Below are 27,054 nucleotides of genomic sequence, written 5' to 3' on the forward strand. Positions count from 1 at the left end.
GTTTAGGGCTTTCAAATAAAAATTTGAATATTCGTCGACTTAAAAAAATAAAATAAAAAAATGCACATCCGAATGCTAAAACAGTGCATTCTAATTTTGGTTGTGTACCAAGAACTGAGATGACTTCAGATCAATCGCATTATTGTGCTAAAAAGACTAGACACAGTGCAACACATACAGTTTAACAGAAAGCAGGTGTCTCAAGATGCTTTATAACGTTAAATGTAATTAGACACCGCATCTAAAAACAGCGCTCCTGCATGAGATGCAAAATAAACAAATACATAAATGTTTGTCTAGCGCACATTTACAAAGAAAAAAACAGATGTTTGCAAATGTAATGTGTTCGGTGTGAACAGCCCCTTACAGTAGGTGGAGGTAGTTGGCCATTGAGTCTTGCTCTCTTCAATCATATCAAATCAAATCAATTTATTATCACAACACCATGTACACAAGTGTAACAGTAGGTGAAAGTCTTGTGTGCAGTTCAGAGCAACATAGCAGTCATGAAAGTGACGAGACATATACCAATTACAGTAAACAACATACTTACACAACACAATTTACATATCAAACGTACACATACTTACACAACACAATAATAATATACAATGTACAGTAGACAATACACACAATGTAGACTACACATACAATAAAAAATAAAAATAAAGAGTACATAAAAAATATATATACAGTAGTTGTATTGTGGAGAATATAATTATGACAGTCCAGTGTGAGATAATAAGATTAATAAAGTGCAGTGCTTGAGAGATCAAGTGTTCAAAAGTCTGATTGCTTGGGTTGGTGCGGGTCCTGATGCTGCGATACCGCCTGCCTGATGGTAGCAGTGAGAGCAGCCCACAACTCAGGTGGCTGGAGTCTCTGATGATCCTCCGAGCTTTTTTCACATGTCCTGGAGGGAGGGAAGCTCACCCCCGATGATGTGTCTGGCAGTTTGCACCACCCTTTGCAGGTCTATGCGGTTGTGGGCGGTGCTATTGCCGTAACAGGCGGTGATGCAGCCAGTCAGGATGCTCTCTACAGTACTTGTGTAGAACCGTGTAAGGTGGTGGTTCATTCCAAACTTCCTCAGCCATCTCAGGAAGAAGAGGTGCTGGTGAGCTTTCTTCACAACAGCCTCAGTGTGGACGGACCATGTGAGTTCCTCATTAATGTGACACCAGCGTGTCAGAGTGTGCACCTCCTCTCTGTAGACTGTTTCATCATTGTTAGTGATCAGACCTACCACCGTCGTATCGTCAGCAAACTTAATGATGGCATTGGAGCTACGTGTTGCCACACAGTCATGTGTGTATAGGGAATACAGGAGTGGGCTGAGAACACATCCCTGCGGAGCTCCAGTGTTGAGGGTCAGTGATGAGGAGATGTTGCTGCCCATTCTAACCACCTGACGTCTGCCTGACAGGAAGTCCAGGATCCAGCTGCACAGCAAGATGTTTAAGCCCAGAGCCCGGAGTTTCACATCAAGCTTGGAGGGCACTATGGTGTTGAATGCTGAGCTGTAGTCTATAAACAGCATTCTTACATATGTGTTCCTTTTTTCCAGGTTGGAGAGAGCAGTGTGTATTGCAGATGCAATGGCATCATCAGTGGAGCGGTTGTTGCAGTAGGCAAACAGCAATGGTCCAGTGAGGTGGGCAGCACAGAGCAGATGCGATGTCCGTGAAAACACCAGCCAGTTGGTTTACGCTGGCTCTGATGACGCGGCCCGGAATGCCATCTGGACCCGCGGCTTTACGGATCTTCACCCGTCGGAAGGATCGGGTTACATCCGCAACAGAGACGGAGAGTGAACCAACCTCTGTAGCGTCGGCCTTTTATAAGTGTTTCTCAGATTGAGCAATGAGTTTTTTAAATGCTTTGTCAGAAAAGATTTTCAACTTGGAAATGTGTTTCTCGAGATCCTTGTGTTCGGTTCAATTCTGTTGTGTTCCGTTTGCTTGAACAGCACCTGGCCTGTGCTCATAGTTTGAGCCGCTTCACCATCGAGTTCAGCCGCATACCTCTGGTATCTGGGAATATTGCTACTCTACATACAACTGTAATGAATAAAAAACAATGTGGTTTTTCACAGCTATTATAGCTTGTGTCTGGGTAGTATACTGTGGCATCAGTGCAAGTGTAACACCATGTGTACTGCCTAATGAAGCATCCCCCCCACCTCATTTTACTTTTGACTAACATCTGAAAATATGGACAGACTAAAGCTTGAAACGAAAAGAAACAATGTCAGTTTAAGGATCAGCTGACTTTAAAATTTGAATATTTTTCTAATTTTATAAATATTTATGGTAAAAATTTGAATTTAGTTTCTCTGCTCAATTGGCAGCCCTACCATTGTTGATTTATTGTTGTTGTCAAGATGGTGGTAAGTTATAAGATGTTCGAATATACATTCTTGGGTGAACTATTCCTTTAAGTGTGCTGAGAACTTGAATGTGCAGCATTCAGAGATTTTTGGTGAGAAGGAAAATCTTAAAAAAAAAAAAAACTTTCAGGACGTTTTTTCAGGTATCCAGTCACAGGGACCTGACAAGCTATCACTGGCCTAATTCATCGAACAAGTCAGTGACACTTTTTTTCAGAGGAGAAATAAGAAATATAATAAAAAAAGGACCAGGAGATGACACCATGCAGGTGCATTAACAGAGACAGAGTGAGATAGGGCCTCTCATTAGCACTCCAGGTGCTGAGATGTGGAATCAAGAGCCGCTACCCAGGTTTCAGTCGGTGAAGAAAACACATCGTCTTGACCGCAGATAGCACTAGTCACCTGTAATTCTGCCCTGATGCAGGATTTTATCCAGGATGCAATAAGAAAAAACACATCTATTTAAAAGGAGACAGTATATTGCCATTGTGGCCAGGTTCATTTTACAAATTTTATAACTTACAAAGTTATATTTATAATTATTTTATTCAAATTGTAAAAGGTGAAGTGTGTAATTGTTGCATATTAAGCGGGGATAGGAGAATACATTTTTTTAACATTAAAAATTTATTGATTAAAAACAAACATTAAAAATAATTTTAAAATAAATATTTGCTTCAGTTCCATCCATCCATCCATCCATCCATCCATCCATCCATCCATCCATCCATCGTCAACCGCTTATCCTGTGTACAGGGTCGCGGGGGGCTGGAGCCTATCCCAGCTTACATTGGGCGAAAGGCGGGGGACACCCTGGACAGGTTGCCAGTCCATCGCAGATTTGCTTCAGTTGTTTTTTTTTAAATATTTTTTAATTATTGCATTTGCTGATTACATTGAAAATGTATCACTAATTATGATAATGATTTTGTACTATTTAATCTTACCAATCTATGATTTGGAATTTCTATTTTGGTACAACTTTACATTAGCATATTGAAATCGAGGAGCCAAAGTTTCTTGCATAAATTTGCTGTTTTGGTTGTTTTGTTTTTGTTTATAAACCACAGCATTTGTAGTGTCCACAGTCAAAAAGTGAATGTGAAGTTAATGCGAAAAAGAGACATTAGTGCCATGGTTGCCAGGTTCATTTCCCACATCTTAAACCATATTATTCAGCAAATCTTTTAAGGTGAAGTGTGTAATTTCTGCATATTGAGATGATATAAGAGAATACTTAAAAAAAATAACAATAATGACTGAATAATTAAAATATGTCTAATGATTAAAGATCATTTTAATACAAATTATAACTATTAAATACTTAATATAATTTTTTTGCCATTAATTCTTATTCTTATTCATTTGTTCGTCTATCATTACACAATTATCACTAATTATAATTAAGAAATTTTCAGTTTTAATTAGAAGAAAAAAATCGTGACCTACAAACTTTGATGCTTGCGACCTGTCTTTTCATCAGTAGCTAAAATGAAAAACTCTTCTATATGGCCTATATGTGTCTATCCAAGAAAGTGTATGTGCTCACAGACCTGAGCCCTTTCCATAAGTAGGGGTCCCAAAGTCTCAGGCAGGGACAGATTGAGCTGATTAGCAAAACACAGACCTGGTTGTAAAATATACAGGGTCCTTTGAATTCGTCTTCATGGCACTGGAGTTTTGAGACATAAGTAACACTCACTGCTCTAAGTCTATTGGATTTTATGGTCCGGCAAGTGAAAAGTGCAAGTTCATTTACTTGGAATAATAATTTGGATAACATGATTTGAGGTATCATTCATGTCCTTAGCACAAAATGTACTGGACAATTAACATGTCATAGTTTAATATTTAGGATTAGGGGTTTGTTAAAGTCCGTAACCGCAAATATCTGCAATGATAATATTAATGCTTGCTTTAGCAAGCACTACTAATTACATTTACACAAACGTCACTATAAATATATTCTGCCTTGCTACTTTGACCTCGAGGTGACAGGAAGATGATGATGTTGTGCTGTTTAATCTTACTGTGATCAGTTGAAATGTATTTTTTTGGTACTTCTTTTATATTCGAATATTGAAATCACGGCACAAAGGCTTCTTGTACAAATTAGCCATTTTCGGCCTTAATTTTTATGTTTCTGAACCACAACATTTGAAGTGTACACAGAAGTCAAAAAGTGCAAGGTCTCAGATCGTGCAAAATAAAAAAATTCTTCCATGCAAAAAATCTGGTGGGTTTGGCCTTGTTTTTATATTTTTTTTTTACCGTGGTGTTTTTCCCTATGAAAATCCATTTAATTACAGGATGCCATCAGCAAGACTCTCATTATCTTGTTTTTTTGTTGTTGTTTCAAATGTTTTAGGGGCTTTGGGTTTGAGCTTTTTGTCTTTTTCCTTTATACTTCTTTTCAGTTTTTTTTTTATCCTCATGCAACTCATTTGTCCTTGAGAAATCTGGCTTGTGGTTAAAAACTGTACCATGTACTGGAATGTGCACGTTTCCCGCTGCTTTTGATGTCCGTTTTGTATCCACTCTAAAAGAGACACTGTTTTTGTCCCTTCCAAATCTTATAACACAAATTTCCTCTTAGAATCAAACTAGAAGTGTTACTTCCAGAGGATTTACCAATAGATTAGTTTACTTTTTTATTTCTTTTTTTGTGTGTGTTTGAGTTACTGATGCCTTGAAGAATTCCATCCAGCTCCTAGTCTGCATATCTTGCAGATGTTTTCTCATCAAAGAAAACCGCTTCTTATTTAATGTATTTTATGAGAGCTAAGAGTCTCCGGTTCTTTTAATAAAATTTGACTTGACATGTTTCCTTTCAAAATAATCCTGCTATCTTCCTTTGCAATTGGGATAAAAGTAAAGGGCCTTTGAATTGTCGGAGGGGGTAATTTCAGGACATTGAGGTTGTAGCTTGGCACACAAGAGTGGACATTATCCAGCAAAGCTGAGGAGTAAATATGTCTGGGTTCATGCACTTATTACATGCTGTTGTTACTCGTGCCCATCCCTACTGCATTTGCATATTTGCTTGAAGTGTATTTCTGGCCTTACACATGCACATATACAGTACTGTGCAAAAGTTTTAGGCACTTGTGAACAATTTTGCATAGTGAGGATTTCTTAAAAAATAATGCCATAATTGGTTTTAATTTTTCTATTAACATCATCCAAAGTCTAGTAAACATAAAAAATGCTAAATCAATATTTGGTGAGACCAACATTGCCTTCAAAACAGCACTAAATCTCCTAGGGACACCTGGACACAGTTTTTCTTGTTTTTTTGGCAGATAGGATGTTCCAAGCTTCTTGGAGAATTAGCCACAGTTCTTCTATATATTTAGGCTGTCTCAATTGCTTCTGTCTCTTCGTGTAATCCCAGACTGACTCAATGTTCAGTGGGGGTCTCTGTGGGTCCATGCTTTCTGTTGCAGGGTTACATGTTCTTCCATTCCATTCTATTCTATTCTATTCTATTCTATTCTATTTGCAGAAGGAATGTTTGGGAGTCTAAAAATGTATATTACCTATTGACACACTACATCTAAAGATATAAATTACCAAATGTTTTCACTTAAGTGCCTAAGACTTTTGCACAGTACTGTATGTTCACACAGTGTAACTACATACTACATACTTCTCATATCTAATTGTAACAGCTTTGAACAAGCCCCATCTTTTCATGGCTCTACTTTGAATCTGCCCTGCTACTCCACAGTGTCGTCTCAGCCTGTTGCCTTTATCATCCATTCCTCCCTCCCTCCTCATCCTCCCTTTTCTCTCACACATCCCATCACAGTCTTCTGTCACGTGCACAATTTGCTGGCCACCTCAGCTGGTAGTACTAGCCACACCATCCTAGTTATAATCTGTCCAGACAGAAATTGAATGTTTAAAATCAGTTCACCAAGCTAGCAAACAATGTTAACTGTTAGCAAACCAAAGTCACTGAATAACCAAAGCTGGTGAATAGCTATGAATAAGACAACATGATCACGTGTAAAGTCGGCATGATGTTTCCGATAGTTTCGGTACCCTAGGATCGGCAACTGAATGCTGACGTGGTGACATGCAGCATTCTTATCATGTTTGCAGTGGTTTCAATTAACTTACCATTCCACCAGGCGCGATTGGCAGCATGTTGCATCAGCTGCGTGAGAGACTAGAGTTCAAAGCCAGACAGTAACCATGTTTTAATAATAAATGAAGAGCGTGATTCTGAGGTTTCACTTTTCCCTCTAAAATTGCTTTTTTACTCCACAAACGGTAAAGGTAAAGTTTGGGTTGGGGGATATAATCTATATATATATATCCTTTTCTCTTCATTGTATAACATCCTGTAAAGCTGAAAACAACTTGCTTCACTTCTAGCTTTTGGAAAACTCTCCTGGACATAAATGGAGCTCACACGTGCCCATTTGCCCTACAACACTTATCGCTTTGGCCACTAGGGGCAGCGTCTCAAAATCTTCGGTCTACTCTTTCCGATTTCACTGTGAGATCAGGATGGATTAAGAACCACTTCATTGAAATGTTAAAACCCCCATCAAGTTTGACTAGGTATCTCAAATAACATTTTAATGGTAACATGTTGTTATTTGTCAGTGGGTTGTCAAAGGTTTTTACAGACAAGCTTATTATAGTCTACTAAAACAGAAGCAGGCACAGTGAGAACAGTGATAGCTAACAATTTGTGTATTCAAATAAGATGACTTGGTTCTTTCTTTGATTGTTCTTATTAAATAAATTTATCCTAAAATCCCTCGAAGATTATTGCAAACATGAATTTTACATGAATACTAATAATAACAAATCTTTCATTATTTACTCATGGTTACATCCTTACATATGGTTACTATGTTCCTTGCAATATTTCACAAATTTATCTTAAAACAAGTTTAGACAGACACTGGTTAAAATCAAGTCTATGCTTTTGTGCATCATAATGCATAACTGACGTTAAGGACATTATTTAATTTATAAAAATGCTTTTTCCTCTGGGCACTTTGCATTTTCTTCTTGATTGCTGTGACTGTGACCAATTCTTCAGGTGTAGAGCTGCTCTGAGCACCACATATTGAGAGAGACCATAATCATCAAGCAAAATGCACTTTTCTGCAATTTAGAAATCACAGCATCAGCCTTTTCTACCATTCTGATTCCTTGTTTTTCTCTTGTAGTTCAATATCAGAGGAGTCTGCACCGTGCAAACATTGATCATCTTCATGTGGGTTTGTATCAGTCAACTTTGTACAGCTCTTTTTGTCAGTCAGGCCCTTCCTTCTGCGTGCCATTGAGGTGTTGTGCTCATTTATGGTAGGTTTCCCTTTCCCTTTTTCCTTCATACTCCTTCCTCTGTTTGGGCTAATAAAAAATATAGAAAAGACAATATCTACACCAAGGGTCTTCAAGAGGGGATCCATGGTGGTATCGCAGGGGTCCGCAAATTATTGTTTAATCCACCATTGCCATTTGTAGTAATCAGTCACTCACTCGCGAACAATAGTGAGAGAGAGGAGTATGTATTTTAATCCATCCACATGTTTTTGGCAAGTCCCTTGCACCTAAATGACAAATCTTAATGTGTGACTAAACTGCACTAGTCAGCAGAAGCATGCAGTGTGGATGCGACCACTGCTCATTATGAGCTGCTCAAAGCATTACTCACATCAGGTTCAGCAGCGCTGCAGTGGAGGCTCGCGTGAGAAAATGTGTCTGCTTGCGTTGGTCGCGCTGTGCGGTTGAGCAGATGACAGCCTACAGTTTATTTTATTATTAGTTACTTTTTGTTTTCAATATCTCACTTGTCTGGTGTAAATTTACTACTGAGATTATCAAGCTGGCATACATGAGCTTAATGTTCCACACACACAATACAGTGACTCCAAAATCAACATAATTAAAGGTGCACTCAGTTATTGATTTCCTCATTACAAATTTTTACTCAATGAAATTGTCATTTTGAAATATATGTATAAAATCGACCACTCAAATGAGATGAAGACTCCATATTTGTTTTATTCTGCATGGACAGGGTTTGTCTGTTTGTCTGTCTGTCTCTCTAACTATCTGTTTGTCTTTTTTTTATTTTTGGAAGAGGTTTGGCACAGGGATTTACCAGGAAAATTGATAATGTCACTTCATGTCAAAAATGTTGCAGACCCTTGTTATACAACCTGCTGCAAAGACCAGCTAAATCCAGCCTAAGCTGATTGGCTGGTTTTAGCTGGCTGCCCAGCCTAGCCAGGCTTGTCAGTTAGCTGGTTTCAGAGGGGTCTTGAACACTTTTTAGCTGGTCAGGCTGGTAAAGCAGCTAAGACTACCCTGACCAACTAAGATCAGAATCCCCTCACAAACCCATCTAAAACCAGCATGACCAGCTATGATGTGTGGTCTTTTCAGCAGGGTAGTGTTAAATGATTATTTCAATGTCTTTGCAATATAAACATAATGAACTATGTATATACAATAATATGATAGCCAACTATACATGTTTTTATTGGCATTCATTGAAAACACTAAATTTTATACAATATGTAACGGAGGTCCCGACTCCGTCTCTCTACCAACCAAGTGGTCCTTGGCCTGAAAATGGTTGAAGACCCCTGGTCTACACTAATATGTTCATTGAGACTTGGTGCTTATGTAGGAGATGCTGGTTCAAATCTGGGCAATGTAGTGCCTGATCATATTCCCTCTCTCTCTCTCCCCAATAATGACCTGTTTCCTCTGTAGTGTCTCTATAAATAAAGAGGCACAAAGGTAAAAAATTTAAATACTTTATTTGTCTCTGTATTAGCTCAACCAATGGTGTTGGTTTTTGAGCAAGACTATCTGTTTGATAGTACAGTTGGCAGATGTAACTTTGAAAACAAAGTTCTGTTTGGTGATGTTAATGACATGGAAAAAACACTTCCATTCTTTGTAGGGATGCACCGATGTTTTGGCCAATTATTTATCAGCCGATTATTGACCAAATTAAAACCATCAGCATGTCGGTTATAAGCATGAAAGTTTAATTATTTTTAATTAGTAACACACATTGTGAAAACTCTGTGAATTTAAATGAACAATCAAGAAACAATAACATCCACAATATGTAGAAGGGTTGGCGCTCCTAAGAAATATTTCATCAAAATGTTTTATTCTTAAAGCAACGTACATTTACTTTAGCAGCTAAAATGCAGACGAAATAATTGTTATCTGAGAATCTTAAATATAATATTTAAAATACAAATATTTACAGACTATTTATTCTAAAAATCCTTTAAAAAAAGATGCATTCACCTGAGAAGCAGCATATTAGATATTTAGACTTGCTTTTAGAGAATAGATCTTGAATACAAGTATATTTTGTCTTTACTGCACTCTAAGAAGTTTGAAGTGACAAAATACACTTATATACTTACAGTATATTTAAGATACATTCTCTTAAAGCAAGTCTAAATATCTTACATGTTGCTTCTCAATTAAATGTATCTTGTTTTAAACTGATGAATAATAGTTGCAATAATCATCTGAATAGTTGAATAATTGTTCTTACAATCGCTAGATTAGTCGATTATCAAAGTAATTGTTAGTTGCAGCCCTATTCAAAATACAGTCATGGTTTTGTGAGCAAGCTCTCTAGAGGTCTGGATGACATTATCCATTATACCAATATTGAACAGAATTTATAAGGGGGTTTTCTCTCTTTGGTTAAAACTTTTTATTTTTCCATGATTTGGTTGACATTTCCATGGAATTGCCCAACATATGAATAGTAGGAATTTTTAACGTTTTATCATACAGTACATATGTACATGAGTTCTGTGTTTTAACTGCAAAAAACAGAAATGCAAAAATGTTTTAGAAGAAAAAAAAACTTAATAAAATATATACTGTGTGTTTAACTTCTATTTATCTTTTATTGTTGGCCACAATCTCTTTAAAATTTTAGCCTGTCATGTGTCCAACAGATCTAATCAGTGTTCAATAGAAATTATTTATCGTTAGAAAATTTTAAAATAAAGTACATTTTTAATGCATAATTCCTAAGTAAAACAGTGATCAGATGACAAAATAAGGTGAGTGGCAAAATATCGTTATCAGCCTATAGGTTTTTTTTTTAAATTGGTATCTGCAACATTTTTCATATCAGTGCATCCCTAATTTTTTTCTTGTTCTTCATCTCATTTTCTCTTCCATTTTTCACCATCGTCCATGGAGTTTTCCAAAGAATTTTGCTGTCCTCTCCGGTATTGCTTTTTACTTCACTTTTTCACCCAGGGTTTTTTTTTTATATATATCTTTTTGTCTCTTATTTCTTTAATACAAGGTTGCTCACACAAATACACACATAGATGAGCACGTTTTTAACCCCCTAACACACACACTCCTTTACTTCTAGACTGCATTTCTCTACCACTTTCTCTCTCTCTCTCTCTCTCTCTCTCTCTCTCTCTCTCTCTCTCTCTCATATTCCCCATTTATTTCTCTCCCTCTCTCTACCCCTCTCTTTCTTGGCTGTGGACAGCGTTCCCCCCTTGTGTAAACAGGAGGCTGGTGTGTGTGTGTGTGTGTGTGTGTGTGTAGCATGCCCAGCAGCAGCCTCGTCTAGACAGGGTTTCCTCCCTTCTGTTTATTTAGCCTGCTATCGGAGAGCTGATGTGTACCTTGAAGAGGGCCTGGACACCCCCTCATCCACCAGCATAGACGTGACCCATCCCAGATGTCTGTGTGTTGATGGCGGCTGTGGGTGGAGAAACTGAAAATATGTTATTGACCAGTTGCCTGGACAACTATTCGACCAATTGTACTTAATGAACACAGATTGTTGTGTTTTAAAAATATTTAAAAATTGACACACCATCTCAATGCTCACGGTGGGGTGCTCAAAACTCCAGTGCAAGATGTTACACAATGGCCAGAGAAGTCTGTCTGAATTTTTATGGCTGCAGCAGCCATGCTTTAAAGAGATGAATTTGAAGACAGTTTAAAGAGACTTTTTGAGAGGTTTTTACAATGCAAACTGTCTTAAGGGGGTGTTCACATTAAACATGTTTTTGTGTTCATCCAAGCTGTTTTTCAATTGTTTTCTAATGTAAACATGCGTTAGACAGACTTCTCTGAGCCTCACACTGCATATCGCTTTCAGCACCTTACGCAAAACACAGACCGATTTTCCAATTAATCGCAATTTTAATTTGAACCAATATCAATTCTTAAATCCCAAGATTGATCTTTTGCTTCAATGTTTACCGATGTTTTGGTTATGTTGATTAGCATATCTGTTAAATAAATATCAATTGAATTTGCATAGCTTGTGCCCTGTTGTTAATTTTTTTAAATTAATATTGTCCTAATGTACCAAGTTTGAAGGTTCCTTGCATAATTTACAGCTTTAGCTGAAAATGTATTTTATATGTAAGCAAAATGAACACTGTAACTGAAATCAACCTAATGAGTCAGAATCTAGTCAAACCATCACGAAATTCGATTAGAATTGAGTGCTTCTGAATCTGAAATAAATCAAATCACAAAATCTGTATCGATACCAGCTCTACTCTATTTGTTGCGCTGTGCCTTGCTTTTTGTGTTTCATTTTGCTATGACACTAAAAGCTAAAGCACAGCACCACTGCTACATAAAAACTTCAAATATGCAAGAAAAAATCTAGATAACCTAGTTGACCTCGCTAATTGTCTTGTTGGTTGTTGTACACAGGCTCCACACTTCCCCCTCACTCACCTAACATGGATAGTTGTGCTGTAAAAGATCTTTGATTACTGCACAGATTGGACAGAGACATAAACATAAAACTTTAACTGTTCTTCACACCCCTCCTACATTCACACCCTCTTTCATCTCTTTCACTCTCTCACTCTTGTTCATGCTGTCTGTAAATTTACTCAGAATTCCAGATGTGTATCCCTATCAGAGTGTTTGGTCAGTCTCCTCCTTGTGGTGGAAGGCAGGCTCTCTTCACTAAAAATATATCAGACACCTAGCAGCTGCCAAAACCCCACCCTGCACCAAGCACTCTCCACATGAACAATGAAAGCATTGAGAGGGCTGATGGGTGCACAAACTGTGGCTTGAAGGATACAGTTACAAATGTTGTTCTGGTTCTCAGGACAAGGGGATTGGATAAAAAGTGTAGAAAAGGAAATGTATATCTTAAAGATATAGATCACCCTTCCAAACCTGTTGTATTGAACAATACTTCATAGTGACCAGGGGCTGGCAAGCAAAATGTACGAAAACAGTATGTCAGAATCAGAATCAGCTTTATTGCCAAGTATGCTTACACATACAAGGAATTTGTCTTGGTGACAGGAGCTTCCAGTGCACAACAATACAAAAACAATAGAAAAACAGTAGCAAGACATATATATTAATAATAATAATAATTATATATATATATATATATATATATATATATATGTAGTGTAAAGGAGTTCAATGGAAAGGAGGGAGTGATTGCACCATCATAACAACCTGGAGCTGAACACGCTCAAAACGGTGGAGATGATTGTGGACTTCAGGAGGAACACCCCAACACTGACCCCCCTCACCATTCTAAACAGCACTGTGGCAGCAGTGGCGTCATTCAGGTTCCTGGACACTACCATCTCACAGGACCTGAAGTGGGAGACACACATTTACTCCATTGTGAAAAAGGCCCATCAGAGGTTGTACTTCCTTCACAAGCTGAGGAAGTTCAACCTGCCACAGACGCTGTTGATACAGTTCTACTCATCAGTCATTGAGTCTGTCATTGCCCACTGCACCCCACTTCAAGAACTGTTAAAAGCTCCATTAAAGTCCATACAATGCATTATATTCAAGTCTTCTTAAGCTATACAATAGATTTATGTGGAACAGACCAAAATTTTACAAGTTTGTAACAGTATGATTAAATGAAAGAATTCCATTATCTTTGAGTCAAAGTTTGTTGTACCGCTATTAGCAATTTTACCTTTGTTGTTTTCATGTCCTTTTTTTCCTCTATGTACAAATTATGAATATGTTTGTCTGGAACAAGATTAACCAAGTTCAGGATGTACTGATTCCCCATCACATTCATATTAAGCCTACCTAAACCTTCATTTGCTAGTTTCCGTTCACCTAAACACCCACATCTGTTCCTTCCACCATCCTTTCTCAACTCTTGGTTTATTTATTGATATTGGTTTACTCCATGTCTACTTGAGCCCAGTTCTGTTTTTTTTTTTTTCTCCAAGTTAACTGTTTTTTTTTTAAATTTCTGTTCTGTTCAGTTTTATTATGTTCGACAATCAAACTGTTAACTGTGAAGTTGCTTTGTGTGTGTGTGTGTGTTAATTGCAGGTTGTGGACATTGTTGTTGCAAAAGGCACTGTGGCTTATTTTGAGAGTATGGTTGAGGATGTTGCACAAAATCTCAAATACAGTATTATAATTTCAGTTTCAGTCCGATTGCAGCGATAGCCCTTAATCTGCTTTTAAAAATAGCTGGACAATACTTTTGTTCCACTCATGTGGTAGTTGAAGTAGGCTAATCGAATCTTGCTTTGTCTGAGTAGATCTCGAGATCTCCTTGAATTGTCTTAAGATCAACATTCCTACATCTTGAAACGTCCCCATAGTCAGTGAGAAAGATAGAGAATCTTCCATCCACAACATCTAAATACATTTAACATAAGCAGGACAGAAGGACAGAACCATGCTTGAAATTCTTTGGTAAAACACTAATGAAGTCTTTTGATGCAAAATGTCAATCTACTGACAGTAAGTTTAATGGAATAGTTCACCCAAAAATGAAAATTCTCTCATTTACTCACCATTATTCCATCCCAGATGTGTAAGACTTTCGCTCTTCTGTAGAACACAAATTAAGATTTTTAGATGAATTTCTCAGCTCTCAATTATGTCAGCATAAAAGAAGTTAAATCAGTAGTTGAATCAATGTCTTCACAAGCGATATGATCAACCCATGGAGATATGGACTCAATATTTAAGTCCTTTTTACTATAAACTCTCCTCCCTGCTCAGTCAATCTCCACTTTAACTTTCACCATCATATTCTTCTTCTTGTGTTTTTGGTGATTCACATTCTTCCTACATATTACCCCCTATTGGGCAGGGAGAAGCTTCTGAAAATGTGGATTAATACACTGGTGTTGTATGGATTACTTTTATGATGCCTTTTTGTGCTTTTTGGAGCATCAAACTTTTGGCACCCTTTCACTTGCATTGTTTGGACCAACAGAGCTTAAATAATTATTCTAAAAATCATAATTTGTGTTCTGCACAGAAAGAAACTCGCTGTCTTTCATGAGTTTGGCTCACGCTTTCCAACCCGTCGCGATGCCTGACCCGGACCGTCCGACACGGCTACGTGATTCAGTTCACCAGGTGCCTGCCCAGGTATGCCGGCATCCACTTCACTATGGTGAAGGGCGCTACATGTAACATGTAACGGGCATGTGGCCGCCAGCCCCTGGACTGGCCCGTGGCTACGTTGGCACATCAACTGCCTCGAGTTGTTGGCAATACTGCTCGCCCTGCGGAGGTTCCAGCCAATGATCCAGGATAAGCACTTGTTGGTTCGAACAGACAACATGGCGACGGTGGAATATATCAACCGCCAAGGTGGGTTACGCTCCCCTCGCATGTCACAACTCGCCCGCCATTTCCTCCTCTGGAGTCAGCAGCACCTCAAATTGCTGCGATCAACTCACATCCCAGGCAACCGCAACACCATTGCGGAAGCGCTGTCACGGTGGGTCACCCGCAAGGGAGAGTGGAGAATCCATCCTCAGGTGGTTCAGCTAATTTGGAGTTGATACGGGCAGGCACAGGTAGAACTGTTCGCCTCCCTTTGCCCACTCTGGAATGCCCTGACCGAGGCCTACCTCATCACAGATGCGCTGGTACACAGCTGGCTGCCTGGACTACGCGAGAATACGTTCCCCCCAGTGAGCCTACTTGCACAGACTCTGTGCAAGGTCAGGGAGTACGAGGAGCAGGTCGTCCTAGTAGCACCCTACTGGCCCACCCAGACTTGGTTCTCGGACCTCACACTCCTCGAGTCAGTCCCTCCTTGAACCTGCAAGCGCTGCCCCAAGAGGAGGCAGACCCAGCCTTAGCATTGCTGTGTCAGGTCCGTGCTTTACGCATCTATTTTGATCGCCACAGAGTTTTAGGATCTCTGAGCTCTTTGTCTGCTTTGGTGGTTAGCAGAAATGCAGTGCTGTCTCCAAACAGAAGATCGCCCACTGGATCATCGATTTGCAGAGCAGCGGGCTGGGCTACACCCAACACCTTTGCGAGATTCTACAATTTCCGGGTTGAGCCGGTCTCGTCCCGTGCCTTAGCATGAAAAAACGGGTAAGTCCAGGTCGACCGGCCGTGTTACCACTTGCACTAGCAACTTTCACCTCCCTTGAGCTGAAGATGTGCGTTGTTGATTCCAGCAGTGTTCACAGATGTGTTCCTTGGTTGATTTCCTCCTAGCCCTGCGGCAGATGAGTTTGCGGAGAAACTCACTGCCAGCCCAGTACTTGTGCTAACTACACCCTGTACATGCTCCGCATGCGCTGGATCCCAAATACAACCCCTTGCGACGTATATTCCGCTGAAAAACTTTCTTGTCTCCACATTACATACTTCCGACTAGATTCGGCAAGACCATGCAACGTATTTCCACTGAATATTCACCCCCCCCCCTCTCTGGGCGGGGTGTGGTCTCCGCGGTATCTGCCGCTTGGGAGTGATGGAGGGAATGAGACGTTGTGTCCCTCCTACCACAACACTGAACTACCTTCTGAAATGGCCAGGACCTTATTCTCGGCTCTTCAGCACAAAACCTAATGAGCGGTATGCTCGTCCCCTCCTTTTACCCGTATGTCTGGGGGAGGGGCATGCAAATACCATTTGCCAATTCCCATTGACCTTTTATCATAGATCAGAGGCGTCTCGGGCTCTAAAGTGTGACCCCTAGTGTCACTACATCGACACAACGTCTTGTTCCCTCCACCAGGGAACAGAGGTTACGAAAGTAACCAGGACCTTTTATTCCACTCTGACTAGCTGTCAAATACTTTCTTTGAGTACTGTATGTTAGCATTTAGTGCATTTAGTTAATCTTTTCAAACTTCATAGCTTCAGTTTTTCCTATCATACAGTACATGGATGTTTTTTTTTCTGTACTGTTGTTATTTTCTGGACTTCCTATAGATTTGTAATTTCTGAAACTGAGAGATAGATAAATACTCAAAGAGGTAAATTGAGGAGTTTTTTATTGATGGATTGACCTCCTAATGGACACAGTAATCTGATAGCAATGTTTGACTTGATTTGATTTGAAGATGGTCAAATGGTGCTCCTCTTACACCATGTCAGAACCAGGCATGGAACGATAAATCTTTGTAACACTTTACAATAAATGTTGTAGTCATTAACTTTAGTTAAAATGAATGAACAATGAAATATTCTCATACAAAATTTGTTAATCTTAGTTGATACAAATATATGAATAGTAATATTTAATTTAAATTTAAAGATGTTAACATTAGTTAATGGATTATAAACTAACATGAACTAACAAAAACTGTATTTTCATAAATTAACCAAGATTAATAAATGCTGTAAAATTATGTAATTTTTGTCAGTTAATGTTAGTCCATTATTCATTAACCATTAACTTTTATGTATATATAAAAAAAGTTACTACATATTGAAATTGACATTAACCTAAATAAAGAAATGTTTTAAAAATATTAATTATTTTTAGTTCATGAGCCTAATGCTTTTATTTATGCTAATAAAACCTTATTGTGAAGTGGTACAAAAATATAATTTGTGCAAGTCAGTTTTTGTTCTTACCAGCCATGATGAACAAAAGCACATATTGATGATCGCTTGGTTTCTATATTTGTGGTGTCATGCTGGGTAGCCTTGCCCAAAGTGCGATCTCATTGGTTCAAAATACAGCTCCACAAAGCTGTATGATAGTCATCAAATATCTTCTGAATTGCTGTGACTGTGTCACATCACACGGCAGTTTCTCATGCAATATGGACAGACAAATTGCTTGTCGTTGGAAACTTATCTGGTTAGAACAAGAAATGAGAAGTTTTTTTTTGGTTCTCTGTAGATCCCTTAAACACAGCTAAGGGTTCTCTGTGTCTCAAGGCCGACAGACTGACCCCCAAACTTATGGAGATCTGTAAAGAGAAAGACTTCTCTGCAGATGGGCCTCAAAACAACACACAGACAAACAGACTACCATCCCCTTATTTACTCCAGCCTCCCTGCCTTTTTGCTTGTGTTATTCCCTAAAAACTGTAATCTGAAAGAAAAAACAAAAAAAAAAACTAATCAAAACAAATTTTTTATTTGAAATATGTTGACTAATCAGTCTTGAGTGCTTTTCTAATGGACCGATCAGTGATGGAGAATTTGAAATTATCCAATCATTTAATTAGAGTGAACTGCTCATGTAGCGTCTCTCACTCCCGCATTGTAGGACACTTAACCTCAAGCAGTTTTAGAGCTCTTAATGGGGGAGCTAGAGGAAGAGACAATGAGTGGGAGACTGAAGGGAGATGAAGGGGGCTCCAAAAGAAATATAGGATGAAAGAGTTTTTTGTGTGAGAGAAAGAGGGATCTTTTAAAGGAACAGTTCTCTCAAAAATGAAAATTTAGGCATGCACTCATCCACCTGTTGTAATGTACTTTCTGTTAGAGGGCAATATTTGCTCCTTGGATTTTATTTTCAGGGATATTATTACCGCTATTAGGGCATATTTTTTCTGACCAATTAAAAATATAGACGTACTTATATTAATCAAGTCATTAACATATATTTCCTGAGTGAGATAGACAATTTGAGATCTGGCCATATTTTTGACACTATATTTTTTTATTTTGCCCCAAGCCCTTGTTGATTTCTGATGCTGTCATGTTGTAACAAACCTGTATGACTCTCTAGTAGTCTATCTTCTGTTGAATACAATAGGCAATTTTGAAGTATGCCTGTTCACCAATTTCAATATAATGGCATTTGATAGTGACTCATGTGTCAGATTCCAAGTCTTCAAGCTTATTTATATGCCTTCAGAAGACTTAGAATGTGATGTTATATAAAATTTTGGGTCCTTTATTATCTTTAAAATGAACCACTATCAACTGAAATCTGTGAATGGGACATCCTATAAAATTCCTCCTTTTGTGTTCTACAGAACTTGAAGGTAAGTCCACTGTTGCAGACAAACATGAGCTCCTCAACCTTTCCAGCTGGTATGATCATGTTCACATCACATTACAAGTGTGATATTTCAAAAATGAGAACGAGGACACAAGTAAAATTGTACTAGTGGTGAGATACAGTATATCTAATGATGCTTGCTCAAATGAGTTGTAAATTATCATCTGTAATGAGGACTAATGGAGAGGTCAGTGCTGCCTTGTGATTTGTTCCTACAGGACGTCTGCTTTTAATGGCTTTCACACTAGACTTTTTCCATTTTTTATTGAAGCAAGAAAGTTATCCAAGACCTATATCACCCATGTGAAAAAATATCAGCCCCCTTAAACTTAACTGCCCATTTAAGGTCCTGCCACAGCATCTCAATCGGGTTCACGTCAGGACTAGACCACTACAAAACTTGCTTCTTTTGAGCCATTCAGAGGTGGATTTACTCATATGCTTTGGATCATTGTCTTGCTGCATAATCCAGATGCGCATGAGCTTCAACTCATGGAATGATGACCGGACGTTTTCCTTTTGGATTTTCTGGTAGAGAGCAGAATTAATGTTTCCCTCAATGATTGCAAGTCACCCTGGCCCTGAAGCAGCAAAGCATCCCCACACCATAACACTACCACCACCACCACGCTTGACCATAGTTATGATGTTCTTTTTGTGGAAATTTGTGTTTGATTTATGCCAGATATAACGGGACCCCTGTTTTCCAAACAGTTCCACTTTCAACTCATCAGTATACAGAACATTCTCCTAAAAGGTTTGAGGATCATCAAGGTGTGTTTTGGCAAAATTTAGACAAGCCTTAATGTTCTTCTGGGTTAGCAGTGGTTTTTGCCCCTCAACTCTTCACTCTTCAAATTTGGCACAGTGTGCCACTGGGTGAGACCTTTTATCCAACTTCATGCTGCTGAAAATTTCTGTTTAGGTGTTGATTTGATTGAACAGGGCTGGCAGTAATCAGGCCTGGGTGTGTCTAATCCAGCTGAACCACATTTTGTATATAGATTTATACATCTATACCGCATTATTATTACCCAATTATTATATAGATTTGGGGATTTGGTAACTAAGGGGGCTAGTAACTACTTTTTTACATAGGACCAGTTGGTATTGGCTAACTTTTTTGCTTCAATAAATAACATTATCATTTAAAAACTGTATTTTGTCTTTACTCAGATTGCCTTTGTTTTATGTTAGATTTTGTTTGAATTTTTGAAACAATTTAGTATTGCATATACACAAAAACATAAGAAATAAGGAAGGGGGTAAATACTTTTTCACAACACTGTACTTGTAAAGCAAAACAAAGCATTGAGGAATAGTTGTTAATATCATGAACGCTTTGAAGAAAAGCCAGCTTGGTCTATGAATAATCATTTTGTATAGATAACTGCTGGTAAATTTTCTTGAGTTCCCCTGTTTGTCACGGTGGGCCCTCAGTGATTTTGCAGATGAGACAATACATCAGATGCTATCAACATTTCACACATTTCTTAATTTAAATTCACGTGCCATGTGCAGCTTGTAATAAACGGTTGGTGAAGGAAGGGGAGGTTTGCGTTTCCAATTATCATTTTAATTTATTAATAATTTTCCAAGCAGCTATGGTTGAGATAATGCTGTTTGGGATTGAAACATTGTTTTTTGCTGCTGCGTTTTTAATTGTCAAAGGTCCAAAAGGGTTTGAAGGTCTGTCTTGGCTGACTAGAAAGGGAATTTTATCTTGTCTCTTTTAATTCAGTCTGCCAGATTTAGTTATTCTAGATGAAAGGAGGAACCTTCGTCACACTGCTTAGGACTTGAAAGAATACATTTATTATTAACTCCCTCTCTGAATCTAGAGATGCACACACACACACACACACACACACACACATGTTGTGTTTCCATGTTTTATGGGGACTTTCCATAGACATAATGGTTTTTATACTGTACAAACTTTATATTCTATCCCCTAAACCTAACCCTACCCCTAAACCTAACCCTCACAGAAAACTTTCTGCATTTTTACATTTTCAAAAAACATAATTTAGTATGATTTATAAGCTGTTTTCCTCATGGGGACCGACAAAATGTCCCCACAAGGTCAGAAATTTCGGGTTTTACTATCCTTATGGGGACATTTGGTCCCCACAAAGTGATAAATACACGCTCACACATACACACACACACACACACACACACACACACACACACACACACACACACACACACACACACACACACACACACACATGTTGTGTTTCCATGTTTTATGGGGACTTTCCATAGACATAATGGTTTTTATACTGTACAAACTTTATATTCTATCTCCTAAACCTAACCCTACCCCTAAACCTAACCCTCACAGAAAACTTTCTGCATTTTTACATTTTCAAAAACATAATTTAGTATGATTTATAAGCTGTTTTCCTCATGGGGACCGACAAAATGTCCCCACAAGGTCAAAAACTTTGGGTTTTACTATCCTTATGGGGACATTTGGTACCCACAAAGTGATAAATACACGCTCACACACACACACACACACACACACACACACACACACACACACACACACACACACACACACACACACACACACACACACACACATGTTGTGTTTCCATGTTTTATGGGGACTTTCCATAGACATAATGGTTTTTATACTGTACAAACTTTATATTCTATCCCCTAAACCTAACCCTACCCCTAAACCTAACCCTCACAGAAAACTTTCTGCATTTTTACATTTTCAAAAAACATAATTTAGTATGATTTATAAGCTGTTTTCCTCATGGCGACCGACAAAATGTCCCCACAAGGTCAAAAATTTCAGGTTTTACTATCCTTATGGGGACATTTGGTCCCCACAAAGTGATAAATACACGCTCACACACACACACACACACACACACACACACACACACACACACACACACACACACACACACACACACACACACACACACACACACACACACAGCCAAAGATGAAGATTCACGTTGGCTGTTGACAAATAACTAGTGCGGTCAGTCAATTAAAAATTTTCTTAGGAAAGAAAGAAGCATATATGTTTCATAATATGTTACAATAATGTTTTATTAACATTTTCCAAACAAAGCCTTCCACTGTAAAATACAGAAATGCTCATATATAACAACAATTCAAGTAACATTAAATGTTTCCCAAAGTCTAACGGTGAGGTTGACTAATTGAACTACTCTCCATAAGTTGCGAATGCATTGCAATGTACGTTGAATCTCATAAAGATTATGAAACAGTAAACTACATTTTATGAGATGTTAACAGATATGCATGTGTTGCACATGATAGTAGACAAAGTTAACATCCATTATTTTTAGGAGGAAAGTGGTTAATTTAGTGATTTATTGTGCTTTTTTCGTCTTCCGGGTTTAAAATCAATTTTGAGTCTCCAACATCACACACGCTTTCACACACTATAGTACTTCATCACGTCATCAGTGTCTCATAATTATTCATGAGATGCCATTGCCTTGGCCAATGCGAAGGCACTATATCATAATTATTCAAACTCTCAAGCATTCCAATTAATGAATAATCCAGGGCCGGGAGTGTTCAAGACGGCACAGCTTCTCCGCAATGCTGTCAGAGGAACACGCTTTTAGTCAATGGAGAATCTTTCTAAATGTTCGTACAACACATATTTATTAGAGAGTTTTGAGATATGGGTGAAGCCGCATTCACAATTCACATGAGGGCATCAATGCCAGCGTCAAGCTTCTACATTTTTCACTGCTCCTAATTTTTTTAATTAGGAGATCTAGTGTAGAGCCCCGTCAAGACACATTGTGGTCAGATCACTGTAACCACGTTCGGAGGTGGTCACAACTACAAAAATGATTAATTATGTAATGAGTTTGCAATAAGTGTTATTTAAGGCTTTTTCTATTTACTCTGCCATCGCAATGTGAAGAACAAAACAGACACCTTGGTCTAGTGATTCTATCACCTGAGTTAATGAACAATATCCTCCATGAATTATTGCATTGGAATACACTTGGAATCTGTTCAAATCCCCACTCACACCTCTCTCCTAGTCTGCTTTCTAATTGCTATTAGCATCCTTTATTGTGGAAACCTTTCTAAAGTAGAGAGAAATACTTTATTGTTTAACTGTCAATGTGATGGAAAGCATTTGAATTATCCGTCAATGTTTTTCAAATTCGCTAGATGACAGAGAATCTTTTTGTGACTGCAGTTTCTGATGTATATGTAAGTAGTGCTTTTCATTTTGTGCAGGTAAGTGTTTCAGATATCTATTCAATCACACTGGAGACACATTTGTCTGCAAGGTGTAAACGCAATCCATTTAAAGAATATCGAGATACTATCCAGATATGAAATGCATGTTAATGCCAGTTCTAAAGCGGGCCTTAGCAGCTGTAACTGGTAATGATTAGTATGATAAACAATTTTAATCACCTTTTCACTTTCAGCTGTTTAGTTTAAGTATATCATCTATGTTAAAATGCTATAGTTGGGGGAGTCTTTGTGAAAACCTCTTTGAAAACAATCATTATTTTTGCGATTTCCTTCACCTTTAAATGGTCCTGTGGTGTGACAAATACATTTTGAATGTATAAATGTTCAATCTTGTCTCTCAATTAATACTGAGGACAAAAAATCTCTCTCTCTCTCTCTCTCTATATATAGTATTTAAATGCTATCAATATCACTGAAGTAGCATGTCACATGCCTTGATTGGTATTTTTTTGTGATCATCTTTTTAATTTTTTATTTAATCAGTAAAAACAAATTCCTATTTTATTTCTCATTCTTTATCACCATCTTTTAATCTCTCCTCTGTCTGCCTCTGGGTGTGATCTGCTTTTTCTTTAAACACCAAAATACCAGAAAAGCACTCAGACAAGGCGGATTTATCTGTGGCTTTTCTGTTTCATTATTTTCCTGTTTTTTTTTCTTTTCTTTTCTCCCTCCCTCCCTCCCTGAGCTTTCTCCACATCTGTTTAAGTTATCTCTTTGCAGTCTAGTGTTACCCTAGAAACCAAAGCAAACACTGAGCCACTGCAGTTTCACTAACACAATACCTCCCTGTCTTTCCTCTTACTCTCTTTCTCCATCATATCCTTGCATTCACTTCAAATCAGCTCTCCTCATTTAGGGGTTAAATTGAATTGCACTTTTCTTAGCTTTATGAAAAAAGACTTATGAGTTTTACAGTATGTTGGCATGGGGAGGTGATTTGGATGGCTAAGTGGGAATCTGTAATTCTGGGGTGGCTGCAGCCCCGATTTAAAATGAGCTCAGTCCTCTGGAGGGTCCAGTGCTAACCCTTTTCAATTCCTTTTATTATTTTGTTCTCTCTCATGTTCTGGGCAACATGGTTCTCTGGCTCCCTTGAAATATTGTGTTTTAGGGTGTAGCAGGGGGTATTCCAGATCCACAGCAACATCTTTTGTAACCACAGTGATTTAGACTTGTGTACAGTCTATATATCTCCTCTCTCTGTAGCAACCCCCCTGCAGACTTGTGAACAAAGTTTCTTCTTCTTTGTTGTTGCTCAAAGCTTGGATACCCAGGATAGGCTCATAGGTAGGACTTGATGCTTAATCTACAAGCAAAGTCAACCCCATTAGGATTGCACCAGATCCATCATGGCTGTCATTGTAGTGGTGTAAGAGTTCCATATGGCCTCAATGTGGCTCCCCAAACAACTAAACACCATGATGTACCATACCAGACTGTTCCAGTGGACTTCATTGACTCTACTCAATGATCTGGACCCATCGTTAGAATCTGTTTGGCCCAAAGCCTTCTTTTGATTTGCCAGGAACGAGAGCAGGCGCCTCCGATCATTTCCTCCACATAAATCCAACCATTCGTCACTCTGGTTGACTCCAATAACAAAACAGCATTGTTGATCTAGTAGAAAATGTGGTGTCTGTGAGCCACAATGTTTTTCTGTTTATCTGTGCTAGTCTTTTAGAGTACACCATCTCTTTCATCATTCAGTGCTGCAAACTCTTTGCCTTCTTTGTGTAATTCACCATTTTGAATTCAATATATGTCGTATAATAGTAAAAATAGTAATACTTTTAAAAGGACAAAATTATTTTCATTATTTTAGGCAAGGCTCATTGGCTAGCCAAGAAAATGTTTGTGTGTGTCATTTTCTTCTCCAAGTTCTTTACGCTATAGCAGATATTAGTGTGAACTGTCCACTTCCAAGGTGAGTTTTCTCTTTCAAGCCAACCACTGTCATGGTGGAGTAACCGTTTGAAGAGAATATTTCTGAGCAAGTAATTCAAGTTAATATAGTCATTGCAACTTACCTGAAAAAAATATCCAGTTTAATGACAGACTCTTGAAGATAATTGGTCATGCACTCATATTTGTTTGCACGTGCTTGCGAAAAGTATGTTTCTGGCTTAAAGCTCAGCCTCTCTTTTAGAAGGTCTCTCTCAAATCTGTTGCTTTGCCAAAGCTTTCCTAAAGCACAAGTTCTCCACCATTGTCTGTAGTTATCATTGTCTGTTCTATTTAACTGTCATATGTTGGATGAATGGTTAACATTGTCCAATGCTTCATACTTGTTCTTTGTATGTTTTGGCTTGTGCGTGTTGTCTTATGTTGTCTTGGTGCACCGTGAGTCCTGATGACCTAGACCTTTCATCAATAGCGCTCCAAAATAGAAACGTGTGATTTTAATGAGTCACTTTGCCCCTGCTGCTCCTTTGACTGGGACACTGCGGTTCCCCTGCCTGACACTCATCTCTCTTAAAATATTCCACTTACCGTCATGGAAGGTGTTTTTCTGCCTAATGAAATGAAAAGATAAACAACTTCCAATGTCTTTTCAGGGGATGTTAATTATGTTCACTGACTCATTGGAGACCGCAGTCACTAGTGGTTTATTTATGAAGACAGTTTTAGATCTGCAGAATTTTGATTTGTTTGTTCTTCAGACAGAGTGAGAAATAGTGAAACATTATTATGTATGTTAATGAAAGCAAGGAGATGCAGATAGAGGGCGTAAGCATGTCTGTATTACTGAGCTGTGTGTGTGCAGGGCCAGCTCATCCCAGAAACACCCATGTATGCATCATAATACATGGGATACACTTTAAAATGTGTGCATTGGAAAAGAGTCAGTTTTTAAATTAAGTAAATCTTTCAATATTGTTTTCTAAAGAATAAAAAAAACAAAATAAAATTCATGCCTGAGTATATATATTTTTTTGGATAGATACATTTTCAGGTGCAATCCTCCTTAACGCCATTACAATATAAATCTATATATATTAGGGCTTTCAATCGATGACATTTTTTAATCGAATTAATTACATGGTGTCCCGATTAATTAATCGCATATACAAATATTTGCTGAGAAAGCCCCTCATATAACAGTAATTCAATACATAATGATGAAATAATTATACATAGTTATCTTTAAATATTAAAATATATATATATATATATATATATATATATATATATATATATATATATATATATATATATATAAAAATATTCAGATAATTAAAATGCATTACATTCTTGTAGCAGAATTTTTTTTCTGATCTGGCTGCTTCGAATAGGGCCTTCTCATTCATTATGACTGTAGAACTCCTGGCAGGTGTAGGGGTTCACTTTCAGGGGTTTTATTTCGGGAGGAAATTGGTACTTTAATTCACTAAAAAGGCATTCAACTGATCACAAAGTATAGTCAGGACAATTCTGATGTAAAAAATAGCTCCATCACTATTTGAAAAAGTAATGTTTGATCAATTCTAGACAGGCCCCATTTCCAGCAGCCATTACTCCAACAAGACATCCTGACAACATAGCCACATCCTTGGCAAGTGCTACAGGAAGCTTGGGGTGAAAGGTCATCTAAGTATCTGGACAAATTGACAGGATCTGCAAAGCTGTCATTGCTGCACGTGGAGGATTTTTTGATGAGAACTCTTTAAAGTAGTTTAAGAGGTTCTGAATAGTTTTAAAAAATTGTAATAGTGATTTTTTACGTTATTAATATCCTGACTATACATTGTAATCAGTTGAATGCCACTTTGGTGAATAAGAGCACCAATTTCTTTCCTTAATAGCTGAATCTATACATTATTCCAAAGTTATTGGAATAATAACTATATTATATAGTCTATATTGTGTGTGAAAATCCCAGGAGATCAGCAGTACAGAAATACTCAAACTAGCCCGTCTGGCACCAACAATCATCCATGTGATTATCTAATCAGCAGCAGTGCAGCGCATAATCATGCAGATATGGGTCAGGAGCTTCAGTTAATGTTCACATCAACCATCAGATCTCAGTGATTTGGACTGTGGCATGATTGTTGGTGCCAGATGGGCTGGTTTGAGTATTTCTGTAACTGCTGATCTCTTGGGATTTCCACACACAACAGTCTCT

The 27,054-nt window shown here is 38.1% G+C and overlaps 1 pseudogene; it reads left to right on the forward strand.

Annotated features, from left to right (window-relative positions):
- The window catches only part of LOC127650869 (eukaryotic translation initiation factor 3 subunit H-B-like), an 88,462-nt pseudogene that overhangs the window by 47,672 nt on the left and 13,736 nt on the right, over positions 1-27,054 (forward strand).

Source organism: Xyrauchen texanus, chromosome 10 (assembly GCF_025860055.1).
Source record: "Xyrauchen texanus isolate HMW12.3.18 chromosome 10, RBS_HiC_50CHRs, whole genome shotgun sequence".
In the NCBI taxonomy this organism is placed as follows: Eukaryota; Metazoa; Chordata; class Actinopteri; order Cypriniformes; family Catostomidae; genus Xyrauchen; species Xyrauchen texanus.